Raw genomic sequence first — 17,144 nt, 5'->3', positions numbered from 1 at the left:
GTCCCAAATACCAGATCATTCCTTACCCATTGTACTATGGGTAGTCACTTCCCATGTGTCGGCCTCAGCCCTAACACAAAAAAAGGTTGTTTTTCTCAATGATTAGATATGGGGACTTTGAAATCTTGATGGAGTTGCTTGTCAACTTGGAAAAATTTACTAACTGGTTTCATGATCTTTAGCAAATGTTTAATCATATGTGAAACCTACCTTACTCAGACTGTTTTCAGAATCAATACCCAAAGCCAGCACAAACTTAGCAAACCTTCTATATCGCTTAATACTATATGGCAAAAATCAATTATTCTGAATCACTTCTGGATTCTCAAATGCCTTTGGGATCAGGAGAGACAGGTTTAAATAATGTGAGTTTTTTATTGGGATTTCAAAATATGTCAAATCCATATAGAAAACTATAGTGCTGTATTGTATATGGCTGTTCTGTTAAAAGAAAAGACCTCATTTCCTGGTTATTCAGGATGACAGGGAATTTATGGTTCTATGTGTAAAGGAAGAGAGGGCAATTGCTGGTAGATATATAGTTAAACATTGCCCAGGAATATTTCCATCTGCTTTAACTTTCCTACAAAAATGTCAAGGTGCCATTTCTGTACCAAATGATGAATGTAATTTGCATTTTGAATGCTGTAATCAAGAACAAACAACTCTGCACTCTACAAATTAAACCATCTTGTTTTCTCTTAAAGGAATAGAATTGACTCCATAAGGGTAGTTGGTTACAGTTTTGAAGGGAACGGACTGGGCTATGCAACCCGTTTGTCCTTCCAATCTCACTAATCAGATAAGTGATTCTCTAGGTAGAGGAAGGATTGTATAGAGAGGTTAGATGTGTTTGGTCATGGATGTGCCTACCTGGAAGAACATATTGGGAATGGAGGACAAGAATTCCCCAGGATAAAACCAATGTATGGTTCAACTGACTAAGTTTCTGCCTACTAACTAATTGACTGTAGTAGTTTAGGCCTGCTTCCCTGAAATAACTCTGAGACTTCTTAAATGACATTTTCTGTGTATGTGTGTATCTAGATGTTTCAGGCACATGATTATATACAGTCTCTTAGTTTTCCTCCACAGATGGCTAACTGCTTAGCATCACCTTGATTTTACATGTTTACCTTCTGAGGGCAGCTCATCTCCAGGAACCCTAAGATATTTCCCTGGGGCTCTTTGTACTGATAATCTCCCCTACTGTGTCTTTAAAGGAAACAAAATTTCTGACTACAGGGACATTCTTTGTTCCATTAACATGGGCAGAGTTTTGTCAATTGCCAGGGTCCTAGTCTAGAGCCTCTATTACTATGTTTTCTCATCTAGTGACCTGTAGAGTTTAGCTGTTTTGCTTTCAGTAAGAGGACAGGGATGGATGAGTGTGGGGAGGCATTTCCCGTGTGAAGTACCAGCCTAAGCATCTCATTGCCATTGATACCTGACATAGAAATTATCAATTTGTTAATTGTGACGACTTTTTATAGAGACACTCATGCCTTATCTGGGATGGCAAGGTCCTGCGTTCAGATGTTTGGGTTGCAGCTGAGGGTGTGGGTCCTTATGGTGGAGGCTGAGCCATCCAGGCATGTGAGGAGACAAAGGGATCCAGATCCAAGTGGCTTCTTTCTTGATTTGGGGCTTGGTGTGCCAGTTATCTCCTAGGTAAATCCACTGGGGTCCTGCACAGCCCCAGTGAGCATGGTTCCTACTCCAGGGGTGTCCTGGAGCTTCTCCTCTAAAGGAAGGGATGTGGGATGGAAGACAGGTAAGGACTCTGAGTCCCAGATTTCCCCTCTGTAAAATGGGGATGATAGTGCTTCACCCATGGGATCACTGAGGAGAGTCAGTGATACGCATGAGTAAGCCATGGCCCTGTGGTTACTGTGGAATCATGAATGTCTGTATGAATTCAGGCCACTTCTTTCTTTTCTACTTTGTTGTTAGGGGATAGACAAGGAAAGGAAAAAAAGGCTCTGTAAGAAGTCCATTATAACATGTGGTTGTTATGATCATAACCCAACTGTATCAGTATCATTGTCACTAACTTAGTGCTTAGCATGGTGCTGGGCACATAGTTACACCAGTAAAACACAGCGATAGCTGATCTGTCTCTCCCTGTGCAGCTCTTCATGCCAGTGGTCAAGCTCAAATCAGGTGCCTGAAGGGGGCAGGTTCTGAGTGTCTGTGTCCTGATGGCTGCTGAAGCTTCTACTCCAGATTCAAGGGCATCCGTCCTCAGGAGACCCCAAAACTTCACATACTGGATGGGATATGAATCCTGACTCAAGTGAGTTCATTGGTGTGAACAAAAGCATGTTGCGGAGTAGCTCCTTTGAGGTTAACGAACTAACCTAATATTCAACGGTATGCTTTGATCTCATCATGAGAGAAGAGGTATAGCAGGTGGAATGCCATTTCATCAGTTATCTGCTTTCTGTGTAGTAGTCCTTGAGGTCCATCTTAGGGATTTTTTTTAAAGCAAGAAATTATCCAGTAGGAGATGGAAGTTGGTCTTTAATATGCATGTGTAATAAAGTAACCTAAATCGTTCTTACCATATAAATAGTAATTGAATTTCCCATGTATCTCATAGTTGGGTGTGGATGTGCAGTTGTTAGATCATTCTAGCAATTGAACATTGTAATGTAGATGCCCAGATGCTCACAGTTTTTTCCATTACATAATAAATTTTTTAAAGAGCCAGAGATTTTCCAAACGTTATTTTGAAATGTCAGGTACTAGAATGTAACATTTTTTAATTGAAGTATAGTTGACAAACAATGTTTCATTAGTTTCAGATTTATAGCATAGTGATTCAACATGTCTATAAGATATGTTATGCTCATTACAAGTATAGCAACCATCTGTCACCATACAATGCAATTACAATACCATTGATTATATTCTCTGTATTTTCTGGAGATTTTCTCTGTTCCTTTCTTTTGTCACTTTTGTTCTTTCTCTTCCAATCAAAGAGTCCCCATTAATATTTCTTGCAAGGCTGGTTTAGTGGTCATGAACTCTTTTAGTTTTTGTTTGCCTGGGAAACTCATTATTTCTCCTATTCTGAATGACAGCCTCACTGGATAGAATGTTCTTGGTGGCATATTTTTCCCATTCAGCATGTTGAATATATCATGCCACTCTCTTCTGGCCTGCCAAGTTTATGTGGACAGATCTACCGTGAACCTGATCTGTCTTCTCTTGTAGGTTAAGGACTTTATTTCCCCCTTGCTGCTTTCAGGATTCTTTCTTTCTCTGTGTATTTTGTGAATTTGACTATGATATGGCTGGCGTTTGTTGAATTTAATGGGAGTTCTCTGTGCTTCTTGGATTTCAATGTCTGTTTCTTTCCCCAGTTTAGAAAAGTTTTCAGTTATAATTTGCTAAATTAAACCTTCTCCCTTTTCTCTCTTTTCTTCTTCTGGGACTCCTATGATACAAATGTTATTATGCTCTAAGGAGTAGTTGAGTTCCCTAAGTCTATATTCGTGACTCAATACCTCTGTTTCCCTTTTCTTTTCAGCTTCATTATTTTCCATAATTTTATCATCTGTATCACTGATTCAATCATCTGCTTTGTCCATCCTCATGGCATCTAGTCGGGTTTGTATATCAGTTATAGCATTTTAAATTTCTGCCTGACTAGTTTTTTTTTTTTTTTATCTCTGCAGTAAGGGATTATCTAGTGTCTTCTATGCTTTTTTCAAGTCCAGCTAGTATCCTTATAATTGTTTTAAATTCTAGTTCAGACATCATACTTATATCTGTGCTGATTAAATCCTTGGCTGTGGGGTGCCTGGGTGGCACAGCAGTTAAGCATCTGCCTTCGGCTCAGGGTGTGATCCCGGCATTATGGGATCGAGCCCCACATCAGGCTCTTCCGCTATGAGCCTGCTTCTTCCTCTCCTACTCCCCCTGCTTGTGTCCCCTCTCTCGCTGGCTGTCTCTATCTCTGTCAAATAAATAAATAAAATCTTAAAAGAAAATCCTTGGCTGTTACTTCCTGTTCTTTCTTTTGGGGTGAATTTCTCTGTCTTGTCATTTTGTCCAGGTCACTGTTTTTGTGTGTGTGTGATTGTTAGGAAAGCCTGTTATATTCCTGCTCCTGAGAGTAATGGCTAAATTAAGAAGAGGTCCAAAAAAACAGAGGGGGTCCTATATGCACTCTGCTGATGTGTTTTGTCTGCTCCTACCCTCCGGTCAGTCTTCTGCAGCGTTTCTCCTTGCCTGCAGTGGGGAGGGGTGTTTAGACCTTGTCCACTATGTGGCAAGTTTTAATTAGGTGTGTTTTGATCTGCTTATTAAAAAGACCTAGATCAAAAGAAGAAGAAGAAGAAGGAGGAGGAGGAGGAGGAGGAGAACCAGAAGCAGCTAGATCCCATTTCTCCTAGAGCTAAAGCTTTTCAGCACTCTATGATAAGTAGAATTGGTGTGGGCAAGGGGTTTGTGCTGGTCTTCTGGAGGAGGGGCCTACTGCACCAATTCTCAGATGGACTTGCCCTAGTGAAAGTGCACCTGCAGAGCATAAGTGGGTGGGGCTTGGTGTAGCAGCTCGGGTATCCATGGTGGGGAGGGGAGTGCTGTGTTGGTCACTGAAGTTGGTCAGTGTTGATGGTCAGGGGGGTGGGGTGGTGGTGGTGGTAGAAATGGCATCACCCCATTCTCTCATCCCCAGAACAGGGAGTTTGTGCCCACCGCTCTTCAGGAAGCCCTTACAGAAGAGCAAACAATCACTCCTCTTGTGTCCCTGGCTTCTGTCAGATCCTCAGCTCCCCGCTTTCACAGTGTTTGTGTCCAAGCTCTCTGCCTGCCAGGCTGCACAGTACTCCTGTGTTTTATCTCAGGCATGCAGCTGAGTTTCAAACTTCAAATTTCAGGGACCCATGTATCTGGTCCTGTGCTGATCCTCTGGGTGGGGGTCTCACTGCGTTTTTGCTGTTTGCTGGCTTGTCCCAGAAAAGTGGTCCTACGGCACACAGTAGTTCAGAATTTATGGTAAAGTGCAGCAAAAAGCTGGCATCAAGGTTTGCTGCCCTCAGCTGGTGTCTTTGTTCCTATGCTAGGGAACAGGGCAGCATGTTGGTGCCGCCAGTTCTTTTGTCCCAGGAGAGGCCATGCCACCAACCCCAGATGCACTCCAAAAAGGGGAACTGTTTCTCCCTGTGGGACCCAGAGGATTTTCAGACTATGCTGCCCAATCCTGGGTCTCTGCCCTCCTTCCCCACAGGAGCACCGCTAAGCCCATCAGGCATGACCCCATGATGGTGTGGACACCTAAAACGTCAGCCTTTGCAATCCATTGCTTATAATAACGTCTCTCCTTTCCCCAGTCAGTGGTTTTGGGGAAGTTTTTCTTGTCCAATCCCCTGCCTTCTCTCTCTCTGTCTGTCTCTCTCTCTCTTTCTCCTCTCTCTGTGATCAAGGCTACCTTCCCTTTGCAGCACCTGCAGTTCTTTTCTCCTCTTAATCAACCCTGCATAGCTCCTACCTTCCACAAGGTGGTCATTTTTCTACCTACAGATGTGAATTTTTGTCCTCTCAGTCCTCAGCTCCATTTCTTGGGTGTTCAGAATGATTTGATATTCATCTAGCTGTGTTCAAGGTGTGAGACAAGCTTAAGGTCCTCCTACTACTCTGCCATCTTAACTCCTTCCCCCAGAACAACTTTTTTAATTTTGAGGAAACCTAGTTTTTCAATTTGTTCATTTATGATTTTGATTTTCCCTCTGATATCATATCTAGGAAATTTTCAGCTAACCTAGGATCACAAGATTTTTTTTTCTGTTTTTCATCTAGATGTTTTATACATTTAGCATTTATAATTAAGTCTGTGATTCATTTTGAGTTGACTTTTGTATATGGTGTAAAACATGGATCACAGTTGATGTTTGTATGGAGGCCCATTTGTCCCGGCACCATTTGCTGAAAAGACTTTTTTCTCCATTGAATTGCCTTCATGGTTTTGTCAAAAGTCAGTTGTCCATATATGTGTGAGTCTATTTTTGGACTCTTCATGTTGTTCCTTTGATAGACATTTCTACCTTCATCCCAATACTACACTGTCTTGTTTACTGTGGATTTATAACGAGTCTTGAAATAGGGTACTGCTTAGCTTCCAACTTTATTCTTCTTTTTCAAGTTATTTTAATAGTGTAGGCTCTTTGCATTTTCACATGACTTACAATAAGACTTAGAAGTAGCCATGTAAGGGCGCCTGGGTGGCTCAGTCATTAAGCGTCTGCCTTTGGCTCAGGGCATGATCCCGGCGTTCTGGGATTGAGCCCCACATCAGACTCCTCCACTGGGAGCCTGCTTCTTCCTCTCCCACTCCCCCTGCTTGTGTTCCCTGTCTCGCTGGCTGTCTCTCTCTCTCTCTGTCAAGTAAATAAATAAAATCTTAAAAAAAAAAAAAGAAGTAGCCATGTAGAAGCAACACAACTTGGTAAACTGGCAATAAGCAGGTAAGCAAATCAATAGGACAATTTCATATGGGAATAGGTGCTTTACAGAAAATAAATGAAACCGTTGAGTAGGAAACGATGGGAACAGGGATTATTATAGATGGGGTTGTCAGTCAAGCTCTTTCTCAGAAAGTGACATTTGAGCTGAGTTTTGAACAAGAGGAAACCAGGCCTGGGCTAACCCTTTGGTTTGCAATGTGCATGCCACAAGTTGTTCCCGGAACAGATGACAAGCTCAAGTGACTGGAGCCTGGCACATAGCATGCAGATCATAAAAGATAAGGTAGAAGGGCAGACAGGAGCCACATCATTTGCACTGTCTAAGGGATTGGAGTCATTCTAGGGGTGGAGAGTTACAGTATGGGAGTGACATGACCTGATTCATTTACTCTTAAGGTGACTCTCCTACTGTGAGGAGAATGGACTGGACAGGGACAAGATGGCTGTGGGAATAACTTGTAGGTGAGTCTTGCAGACGTCCAGAGGAGGGACGACAGTGGATTGTTCCAGTGCTGCAGCAGTGTGCAGTGGGAGGAGCTGGCTCTGGATAGGGTGTGTTGTAGGTAGGAGAGGCAGGACCTAAAGTGGCTGTGGTGGGGGTATGTGAGGATAAGGCAGGATCCTAGATGAGCTCTTGGCTTTTTCTTTGACTACATGCAGAAATGGTGGTGCTGTTTCCTGAGATTTGTTGTTCCACGTACTTTGAGTCATCTTCATAATTAGTTAGGTATCCAACAATGATTATAGTGCAGGTTACTGATTTAAAACATGCATCAGTTGAAGAACAGGATTCAGTTGTAAGAATATTAACTTTATTTATTTATTTTAAGATTTTATTTATTAATTTATTTGAGAGAGTGAGCGAGCAGGGGGAGGGGCAGAGGGAGAGAGAGAATCCTGAAGCAGACTCCCCGATGAGTGTGGAGGCCAAAATGGGGCTCATCCCCGCACCCTGAGCTCATGACCTGAGCCGAAATCAAGAGTTGACCACTTAACTGACTGAGCCACTCAGGTGCACTAAGAATATTAACTTTTATTAAAGACACATGAAAACCTTTTGTAAAACTATCAACAGTGTAAGAATCTGAACTTGCATATATTTTTAAAAACTTCTAACATTTATTGAGCTGTTACTGTGTTCCTTGCACTATTCTAAGCATGTTCACATGTTAACTCAGTCAGTTCTCAAAACAACAACCCATGAGGGAGGGTTGATTTTTTCCCCCATTTTATAGAAGAGAAAACTGACGCACAGAGAAGTGCTTTCACTCTTCCAGCGTTCAGAGACAGCCAGCTGTTCCAGTGCCTCTGCAGTAGAATTTTAAAATGATGTGATTCCTGATCATTTATCCTTGTAAAAACCAAAACATAGAAAAGTGAAGTCACTGACGCTAAGCCAAGTCAGCAAACAGGTCCTTAACACGAACTTAATTACATTTTCAGCCTCCCCAAGAAATGTAGTCTTAACTAGACAGTCAGAAATTTTCTGATCACTGCCAGTAAGGTAATTTGTCCCTGGGGAACTAGACACATTTATTGCTACTGGTTTGGTCATTGTTTCTTATCCTTTTCTGTGCATGGAGCCTGTAAGTATATATCACATTTTTATGAGCATATACATCATCTTTTTCCATCCTGGGCTTATCCTCTGTCATCTTTTTTTTAATAGATTTTATTTATTTTTTTGAGAGAGAGAGAGAATGAGCAAGGGCCTGGGTGGGAGGGGCAGAGGGGGAGGGAGAAGCAGACTCCCCATTGAGCGCAAAGCCCAGATGTAGGGCTTGATCCCAGGATCCTGAGATCATGACCTGAGTAGAAGTCAGATGCTTAACTGACTGAGCCACCCAAGTGCCCCTTATCCTCTGTCATCTGATAGATGATCACTGGCAGGGTTTTTTTTAACTTCCCAGCTTTAAAAAATATAACCAGTTGTAATATGTGTATTAGTTTTCTTCCCTGTTCATAGGTAAAAGGTAACATACATTACACCAGTGTTGTGCAAGACATTGCAGCAGAAATGAAATTGTCCTGTTTCTGTGATGTCCAACATTGTAGCCACTAACTACCTGTGGGTGTTGAGGACCTAAAATATGGCTATGGCCACTGAGGAACTAATTTTTTAATTCATTTAAATTTAAGTAGCCCTGTGTGGCTATGGCTACCATATTAGCAACAACTCTACACATTTTTTTAATTTATTTATTGGACAGAGATAGAGACAGCGAGTGAGAGAGGGAACACAAGCAGGGGGAGTGGGAGAGAAAGAAGCAGGCTCATAGCAGAAGAGCCTGATATGGGGCTCGATCCTATAACGCCGGGATCACGCCCTGAGCCGAAGGCAGACGCTTAACCGCTGTGCCACCCAGGTGCCCCATCTCTACACATTTTTATGCACCTTTCATTTTTCACTTAAAGTATCCTGGAGATACTCCATAGCAGTACAGAGAAGGAGTCCTCATTGCATTTCTAGCTGCATAGTACATTGGGGTGTACATGTGCCATAGCTTCTTTATCCAGCCCCCTATTGGTGGACATCTGAGTTGTTTACAGTCTTCTGCTGTTACAATTTTTTCTGTAAGGGATGACCTTGTACTTATGCATTTTTATCTTTTGCATTGTTTCGTTAAGACAGATTATTAGAAAAAGACTACTGGTTCCAAGAGGAAATACATATATAATTTTACTAGATAGCGTTAAAGCCCATCCCGAGGGTTTGTACCATTTTATATTTCATTCAGTGATGCATGGGAATACCTATTCCTCACAGATTATCTAATTGGTGAGAGAAGGTAGTGAACTTTTTTTCTTCGTATGCCTGATTATGAGTTAGGTTAAACAATTTTTACATATTTAAGCACCTTTTATTTTGGTGAAATTCCTGTTTGTATCTATTGCCCCTTTTTCTTTCTGGTTGTGTTTTTGGTAGTGTTTTTGCCTTCACTTTTTCATGACTATATATTAAGGATATAACCTTTGTTTGTAATGCTGGTTGTAAATATTTTTTCTAATTTTTGATAGTTCATTTTACCTTGCTGTGGCTTTTGTTTTTGGTGTATAATTTTTTAAATGTTTAATTAAAACTTTTTGAGTATAGTTGACACACAATGTTACATTAGTTTCAGGTCTACAGCATAATAATTTGACAAGTGTATACTTTATGCTATGCTTACCACATGTGTAGGTACCATCAGTCACCATACAGCACTATTATAATGCCATTCACTGTATTTCCTATGCTGTAACTTTCATCTCTGTGACTTATTCATTTCATAACTGGGAGCCTGTATCTCTCACTCCCCTTCACCCATTTTGCCCACCCTCCCACCCTCCTTGACTCTGGCAACCATCAGTTTGTTTTCTGTATTCATAGGTCTAATTCTGTTTTTTGTTTATTTATTGTTTTATATTTAGATTACACGTATGAGTGAAGTCATACGGTATTTATCTTTCTCAGTCTGACTTGTCTCACTTAGCATAATACCCTCTAGTTCCATCCATTTTTTCATAAATGACAGATCTCATCCTTTGTTATGGCTAAGTATTATTCGTATATATATATGTGTGTGTGTGTGCATTCATATATATATATGCTATATATATATGTATCACATCTTTTATCCATTTGTGTATTGATGGACACTTAAGTTACTTCCATATCTTGGCTATTGTAAATAATGCTGCAGTAAGGACAGAGGTACATGTATCTTTTTGAATTAGTGTTTTGTTTTCTTTGGGTAAATACCCAATAGTTGAATTATTGGATCATATAATAGTACTGTTTTAATTTTTTGAGGAACTTCCATACTGTTTTCTACAATGGCTATAACAATTTACATTACCAACAACAGTGCATGAGAGTTCCTTTTATTCCACATCCTCCCCAACACTTGTTATTTCTTGTCTTTTTGATTTTAGTCATTCTGACAGATGTGAAATGCTGTCTCATTGTAGTTTTTATTTGCATTTACCTGATAATTAGTGACGTTCAGCATCTTTTTATGTATCTTTTGGCCATGTTTATCTTTGAGAAAAAAATGTCTACTCTGCTTTTCTTCACATTTCTTTCTTAATTAGATTCTTTGGTGTTTTTGGTGTTGAGTTGCATAAGTTCTTTGTTTATTTTGGATAGTAAACCCTTATTGGAAATAATCATTTGAAAATATCTTCTCCCATTCAGTAGGTTGCCTTATTGTTTTGTTGATGGTTTCTTCACTGTGCAAATGCTTATTATTTTGATGTAGTCCCAATAGTTAATTATCGCTTTTGTTTCCCTTGACTTAGGAGACGTGTCCAGAAAAATGTTACTATGGCTGATGTCAGAGAAATTATTGCTTATGTTCTCTTCTGGAAAATTTATGGTTTCAGGTCTCACATCTGAATTCGTTTCAGTTCTCACATCTAATCCTTAATCCATTTTGAGTTTATTTTTGTGTATGTTGTTACAAAGTGGTTCAGTTTCATTCTTTTGCATGTAGCTGTCCAGTTCTTCTAGCATGATGTATTGAAGAGACTGTCTTTTTTCCGCGTTGTATTGTCTTGACTCCTTTGTCATCTGTTAATTGACCGTGTAAGCATGGGTTTATTTCTGGGTTTTCTATTCTGTTCCATTAATCTATGTGTCTGTTTTTGTGCCAGTACTGTACTCTTTTGATTACTACAGTTTTGTAATATATACTGAAATCTGGGATTGTAATACCTCCAGCTATGTTCTTGTTTCTCAAAATTGCTTTGGATATTTGAGGACTTCTCTGGGTCCATGCAAATTTTAGGATTATTTGTTCTAGTTCTGTAAAACATGCTGTTGGTATTTCAATAGGGATTGCCTTGAATCTGTAGATTGCTTTAGGTAGTATGGACATTTTGACAGTATTAATTCTTCCAATACATGTGCATGGAATATCTTTCCATTTGATTTGTCTTCAACTTCTTTCACCAATGTTTTGTAGTTTTCAGAGTATAGGTCTTTTATTTCCTTGGTTAAGTTTATTCTTACATGTTTTATTCTTTTTGGTGCAATTATAAATGGAATTGTTTTCTTCACTTCTCTTTCTGCTACTTCATTATTAGTGTATAGAAATGCTACTGATTTCTGGGTATTAACTGTGTATCCTGTAGCTTTACTGAATTTATTACTTCTAGAGGATTTTTGGTGGAGTCTTTGGGGTTTTCTGTGTATAGTATTATGTCTTTTGCAAATAGTGACAGTTTAACTTCTTCCTTACCAATGTAGAGAACTCATTTTTTTTTGTCTGATTGCTGTGGCTAGGACTTACAGTATTATGTTGAATAAAAGTGGCAAGAGTGGACATTCTCGTCTTGTTCCTGATTTTAGGCAAAAAGCTCTGTTTATTATACCATTGAGTATAATATTACCTGTCTGTTTTTCATATGGCCTATATTGTGTTGAGGTGTATTCACTCTAACCCCACTTTGTTGAGAGTTTTTATCATGAATGAATGTTGAATTTTGTCAATCCCTTTTTCTTCGTCTATTGAGATGATCATATGATTTTATCTTTTGTTTGCCGTCTGTATGTCTTCTTTGGAAAAATGTCTATTCAGGTCCTCTGCCCATTTTTAAATAATATTTTTTGAAGTGAATCGTATGAGTTGTTTATCTATTTTGGATATTAACCCCTTACCAGTTATCATTACTTTTTTGTTTGATGTGACTTCTGATCTTTTTTACCTTCCTGTTTGACATTGGAATAGTACCCTCCCACTGATCCCCAGTAAGGAGACAGCAGAGAATAACAGATTTTAAAGATGGGTCTACTGTAGAACATACTGAAAACAAACTGAAAATATATTGTGAAGGCCATTCGATACAATACAATATGAATGCACATAATAATAAAAATGACAGTTGAACTTTTAATGATCTGTTCTGATATATTAATATAACAATGATTATTATTTATTATTTCCTTCCTTTTGCCTAATACTAACATAAGTGCTAAACCTATACTTACTCATTATTCTTCACCACAATTTATGAGGAGCAGCTGTTGTTGACCAACTTTCAACATCAGGGAACTGAGGCACAGGGTGGTCAGGGATAGCAGTTTCAAGGCTTAGATTTGAACACAGACTGTATGGCTCCTGAGTAAATATATGTAACTAGTATATACTACTTCAGCTCACAACATAACATACAGCACATTGTTAATCACAGCAAAGCAACAAATCCAAGAAAGAAAGAAACAAAATGAATGTACTTGATTTGTTTCATGGGCTGTTATAATAAATACCACAAACCAATGGCTTAAAACAACAGAAATTGAGTTTCTCACAGTTCTGGATGGTACAAGTCTAAAACCAAGGTGTAGTACCATGCACATTTAGATACTAGGGAGAATCCTCCTTGCCTTTTCCTGGCCTTTGGTGGTGACCATCAATTTCTGATATTTCTTGCTTGCAGCAACATCACTCTCCAAGTTTCTGCCTCTGTCATCACATGGTCTCCATGACTGTCCCAGTCTTCAAAGGCATTTTCAACTTCGTATAATGCCACGTGTCATATGGATCAAAACCTGCCTTAATGACCTCATCTTAACCTGATTACATCTGCAAAGACCTTATTTCCAAATAAGGTCCCATTCATAGGTAACTAGACTTAGAAACTCAACATAGTTTTCTGGGATAATAGAACTGAAAACAGGTACCTTGATTTTTCCCAGTTGACTAGAAAGAAAATATTACTTCAAAAGCAAAGAGAATGGATTAAAGAAAACTAAAAGGAGGGTAGTGCCTACTTCTCCTCTGAGTCATCCCACTATACCCACAGACACAATGAAAGGCAATGCAGCAAATGTCCTGCCAATGATTGTTATTGGTGAATGGATCAATATGACATTTTCAGGTTTGTTACAAACAAGGTCCCATTTCCATTGACCCTACCTTTTAAGCCTATGTTACAACAAGAAATTGAACTGTTCACATTAGATGTATCCTGTGTGAATTCTGCATCCTCAAACTTCTTCAATGTCTTTGTGCTTCAGAACATTTAATCTGATTCTGGGCCAAGATAAAGCTCTGACTAATCATGAATGATGCAAGAGCAGATAACTGGAGGCTTCATGGCCATGCCCACAGACATAAGAACACCTTCAAGACAGAATGGGAACCTTTGGAGTTGACAGATCACCAATGGGCACCAGATGATGTTGAAGAGTAGCTCATGGTGAAAGATTTCTACTTTGAAAACATGTTAAAAAAATATTACATGCCTCTATTTTTTGAAGACCAAGGAGAGATGTTGGAAACTCAGAGTCATGCTTAACTTTGTACATTTTCTGTGAGCTGAAGCCTCTCAGAATAAAAAGGAGGATGCATGAGCTGGCAGGTGTGCAGGAAGGATCATTCTACTTTGAGCCGGGATCCTGCTGATGTTTGAAAACTAAAGGAAACATGAGAACTGGTGCTGGGTGACTCACCTGGAGATAGCTATTTTTGAAATGTTTTAAATTTTCCTTCTGGTGAATCTAGTAATGAAAATCAGAGAAAAGGGAAAAAGTGAAGCTAGTGATAATACACCAAGTTTAGCAAAACTTCAGTCTGTAGAAAAACATTGTCAATTATACCTAATTATTATGTGCTGCCAGTTTCACTTCTAACCACCATACACTCTTGATTTCCTGAAATCCAAACACCCTGCATTTTGCCCTTAATTTTTTGTTAGTGTTTGTATACTTTTTTTACACAAATAATGCATTTTCATTACTGTAAATGTAGCAACTGTGGATGAGCAAAGTGAAGCTTCTTGTGTTGATCATTTGGAGCCTACAGAGAAAATATGTCAAAACTTTATTCAAATAAACTTTTCAGAGAGAATGCCTAGAGTCAACAAACCCTTAGCCTTAACAAACCCTCTATATTGCTTAATAATGTTCAGCTAAAATCAGTGATGCTGAGATATGCCAGATTTTCAAGTGCCTTTGGAATCATGAAATACAGGTTAAATAATGCGAGCTCTTGGGTCACCTGGGTGGCTCAGTCAGTTAAGCGTCTGCCCTTGGCTCAGGTCACAATCCCAGGCTCTTGGGATCCAGACCCGCATTGGGCTTCTTGCTCAGCAGGGATACTGCTTCTACCTCTCCGCTTACTGCTCCCCCTGCTTGTGCTCTCTCTTTCTCTAATAAATAAATAAAATCTTTTAAAAAAATAAATAATGTGAGGTCTTAATCTGGAGTTCAGAATATATCAAATTCATTGACAAATCAGTGTTGCTGTACTGTATATGGTTACTCAGTTGAAGATATGACCCGCTTTCTAAGTTACTCTGTATAAGAGATGGTTAACATATCTACGTGGGAAAGGGAAGAAGGCAATTGCTGGCAAACACACAATTAGCAGTTTGTCAAGGATAATTCTATCTGGATCAACTGTCCCAAGGAAGAGGCAAGCTGCCATTTCTGTACCAAAATGTGAATGAAATTTGCATGTTGGATGCTGTAATCAAGAAGAAGCAGCTCTTGACTTAACAAATTAAACCACCCAGTTATTTCTTTAAACATTTTTGATTGATTATGTGTGTGTATTTCTATGTCTCTTCCAGCTCTACCACCTCTAGTACATGCTTACAGTCACAGCTTACTCTCAGTTCAGACCAGAGCTGGACTTCCAATCTCCAGTTTAGATATCCCGGAAAATTTTTTAAAAATATATATTAGAAAAATGATAGATACAGATGGGATGTTCCATGCTATTGAAAATGCAGAAAGCAGGCTGATCCCATGAAGTCATACTCCCTACCTCCAACTTCCCTCCCTTTAGTGGAGGCCCCTGGTCTGAGACTCTCAGAGCTGCCATCCAGGATCTCACCACCAGGTAACATCACATTTATCTCCATTTTTGTAGTTCCTTTTAAATGGAAAGGAGTACATTTTGCAAAGAGTATAAAAATATCATGAAATGGTTTGTTTACTATTTTACAAATTTGGCTTGGAAAAATTATATTAAAGCAGAACCATTTGCTGTTGACCACAAACTGCATTGCACTCATTGATTTCTCTCTTCACTGTCCTTCAGTGTCCCCTCACTGTCAGCTGTTGTGCAGTATGGACACAAGATCCCCATCAGAGAACAGGGCATTCACCCTTCATTACCTCACCCCTGTACAAGCTGCACACGTCTTCACCCACCCGATGTCTTTTCATCCCCTGTCCATGACACAGGACACACCATTCTTTGATGTCCCAGCCTCTTTTAGTCACCTACCCCTATTCTGCCCCGCATCACTGTTGAAATACTTGCCACAGTTGGCCAAGGGTTACCACCACACCAGGTGTTTTGGTGTATCTAGGCCCTGGAGTATATGCTTTCATAATTTTCTTATACCTACTAGTTTTTCATACAGAATTAGAATAATTATCTATAGGTTCAACCACAGGGTTTGGGAGAGATTATTGTTATTTTTTGTTTGTACTCTTTGCAGACCCGTCTTAGGAAAAGAACTTTGAAAATGGTGGTCCTTTGGTGCCACCTTGTGACAAAAGCCTGAACTGCAGCTTGAACATCTCCAGGAAAGTGGAAGGGAAGAGATGTGATGGCTTATTGATGGGCGCTCTCCGTATGCTTTATATAAATGGAATTATAGAATATGTCATTTGCACATTTGGCTTCTTTCACTTGGGCTAACGTTTTCAAAGTTCATCCATATTGTATCATGTATTAGTATTCTATTCCTTTTTGTTTTCAAATAATACACTGCATTTTATTTATTCATGCGTTAATAGGTAAACATTTGGGTTGTTTCCATTTTGGCATTATGAATAATGATGCTATGTACATTATTATACTAATATTTATGTAGACATATGTTTTCACTTTTCCTGGCTTTGTACCTAGGAGTGGAATTGCTGAGTCATATAGTAACTCTCTGTTGAACTGTTCGAGGAACTGCCAAACTCTTTTCATGACCCTGACAGTGTTGAGAAGTGTAGGCATAGGCTGTTATTTTTCTCCCGATTAGTATGTGGTTATGGGTTTTGAGAAAGCAAGCCACAGAGTTGAAGTGCCCTTCTCATCACCTCATATTTAGAGGAGGTGATACACACGTGACATCACTGGGTCACTGAAGATGCTGGCCCTCATCACAGGGTTAGGGTGGCGTTTGTCTAGTTTCTCCAGTGTACAGTGACTATTTTCCATTCACTCACTCTGTTCTTTAGAAGTGAGTCACTAGGTCTGCCCTGTCCTCAGCTATGAGAATCAGAAGGAAAGTTCACCTCATGGAAGCAAGGTATTTACATGTATTATTTTGAATTTTTAAAAGACAGTTTATATCTTGTGACCAATTTTTTTATTAATTGAAACATTATATATATATTAATATGTATTCATGTATACTTATTTTGTAGGTTTTTAAAAATATATATACATCACAAAATGAAGTCTAACATTATTCTATGGTGCAGAAAATGAATTTTGACTGAACACTCAGGAAACTGCAAAAGAGTTCTCTAACTCCACCATTATAGATCACCACCATTGTATTGTCTAAATATGGTGTAGTAGACAGTGCTTTCAGACAATATATTTAACCACGGCAAAGTTTGAAAAATATTATAATTTTACATGATTTTATTGCATATGTGGTTTCTTGAGGAAGAAATAAGAAACAGGTTTTTGAAGAAGAAATAAAAAACAGAGGTTCAGACAGAGGTTATTG

The 17,144-nt window shown here is 39.2% G+C and overlaps 1 long non-coding RNA gene and 1 pseudogene across 1 annotated transcript in view; both read left to right on the top strand.

Annotated features, from left to right (window-relative positions):
- The window catches only part of LOC148106899 (uncharacterized), a 50,007-nt gene that overhangs the window by 22,703 nt on the left and 10,160 nt on the right, over positions 1–17,144 (top strand). The window lies entirely within an intron of this gene.
- LOC123796747 (ER membrane protein complex subunit 3 pseudogene) lies at positions 1,708–15,305 on the top strand (annotated as a pseudogene).

This window comes from Ursus americanus, chromosome X, assembly GCF_024610735.1.
Source record: "Ursus americanus isolate L20-20 chromosome X, mUrsAme1.1.p, whole genome shotgun sequence".
Taxonomy (NCBI): domain Eukaryota; kingdom Metazoa; phylum Chordata; class Mammalia; order Carnivora; family Ursidae; genus Ursus; species Ursus americanus.
The sequence above is the reverse complement of the archived record's forward strand: the minus strand, read 5'-3'. Positions and strand labels throughout refer to the sequence as shown.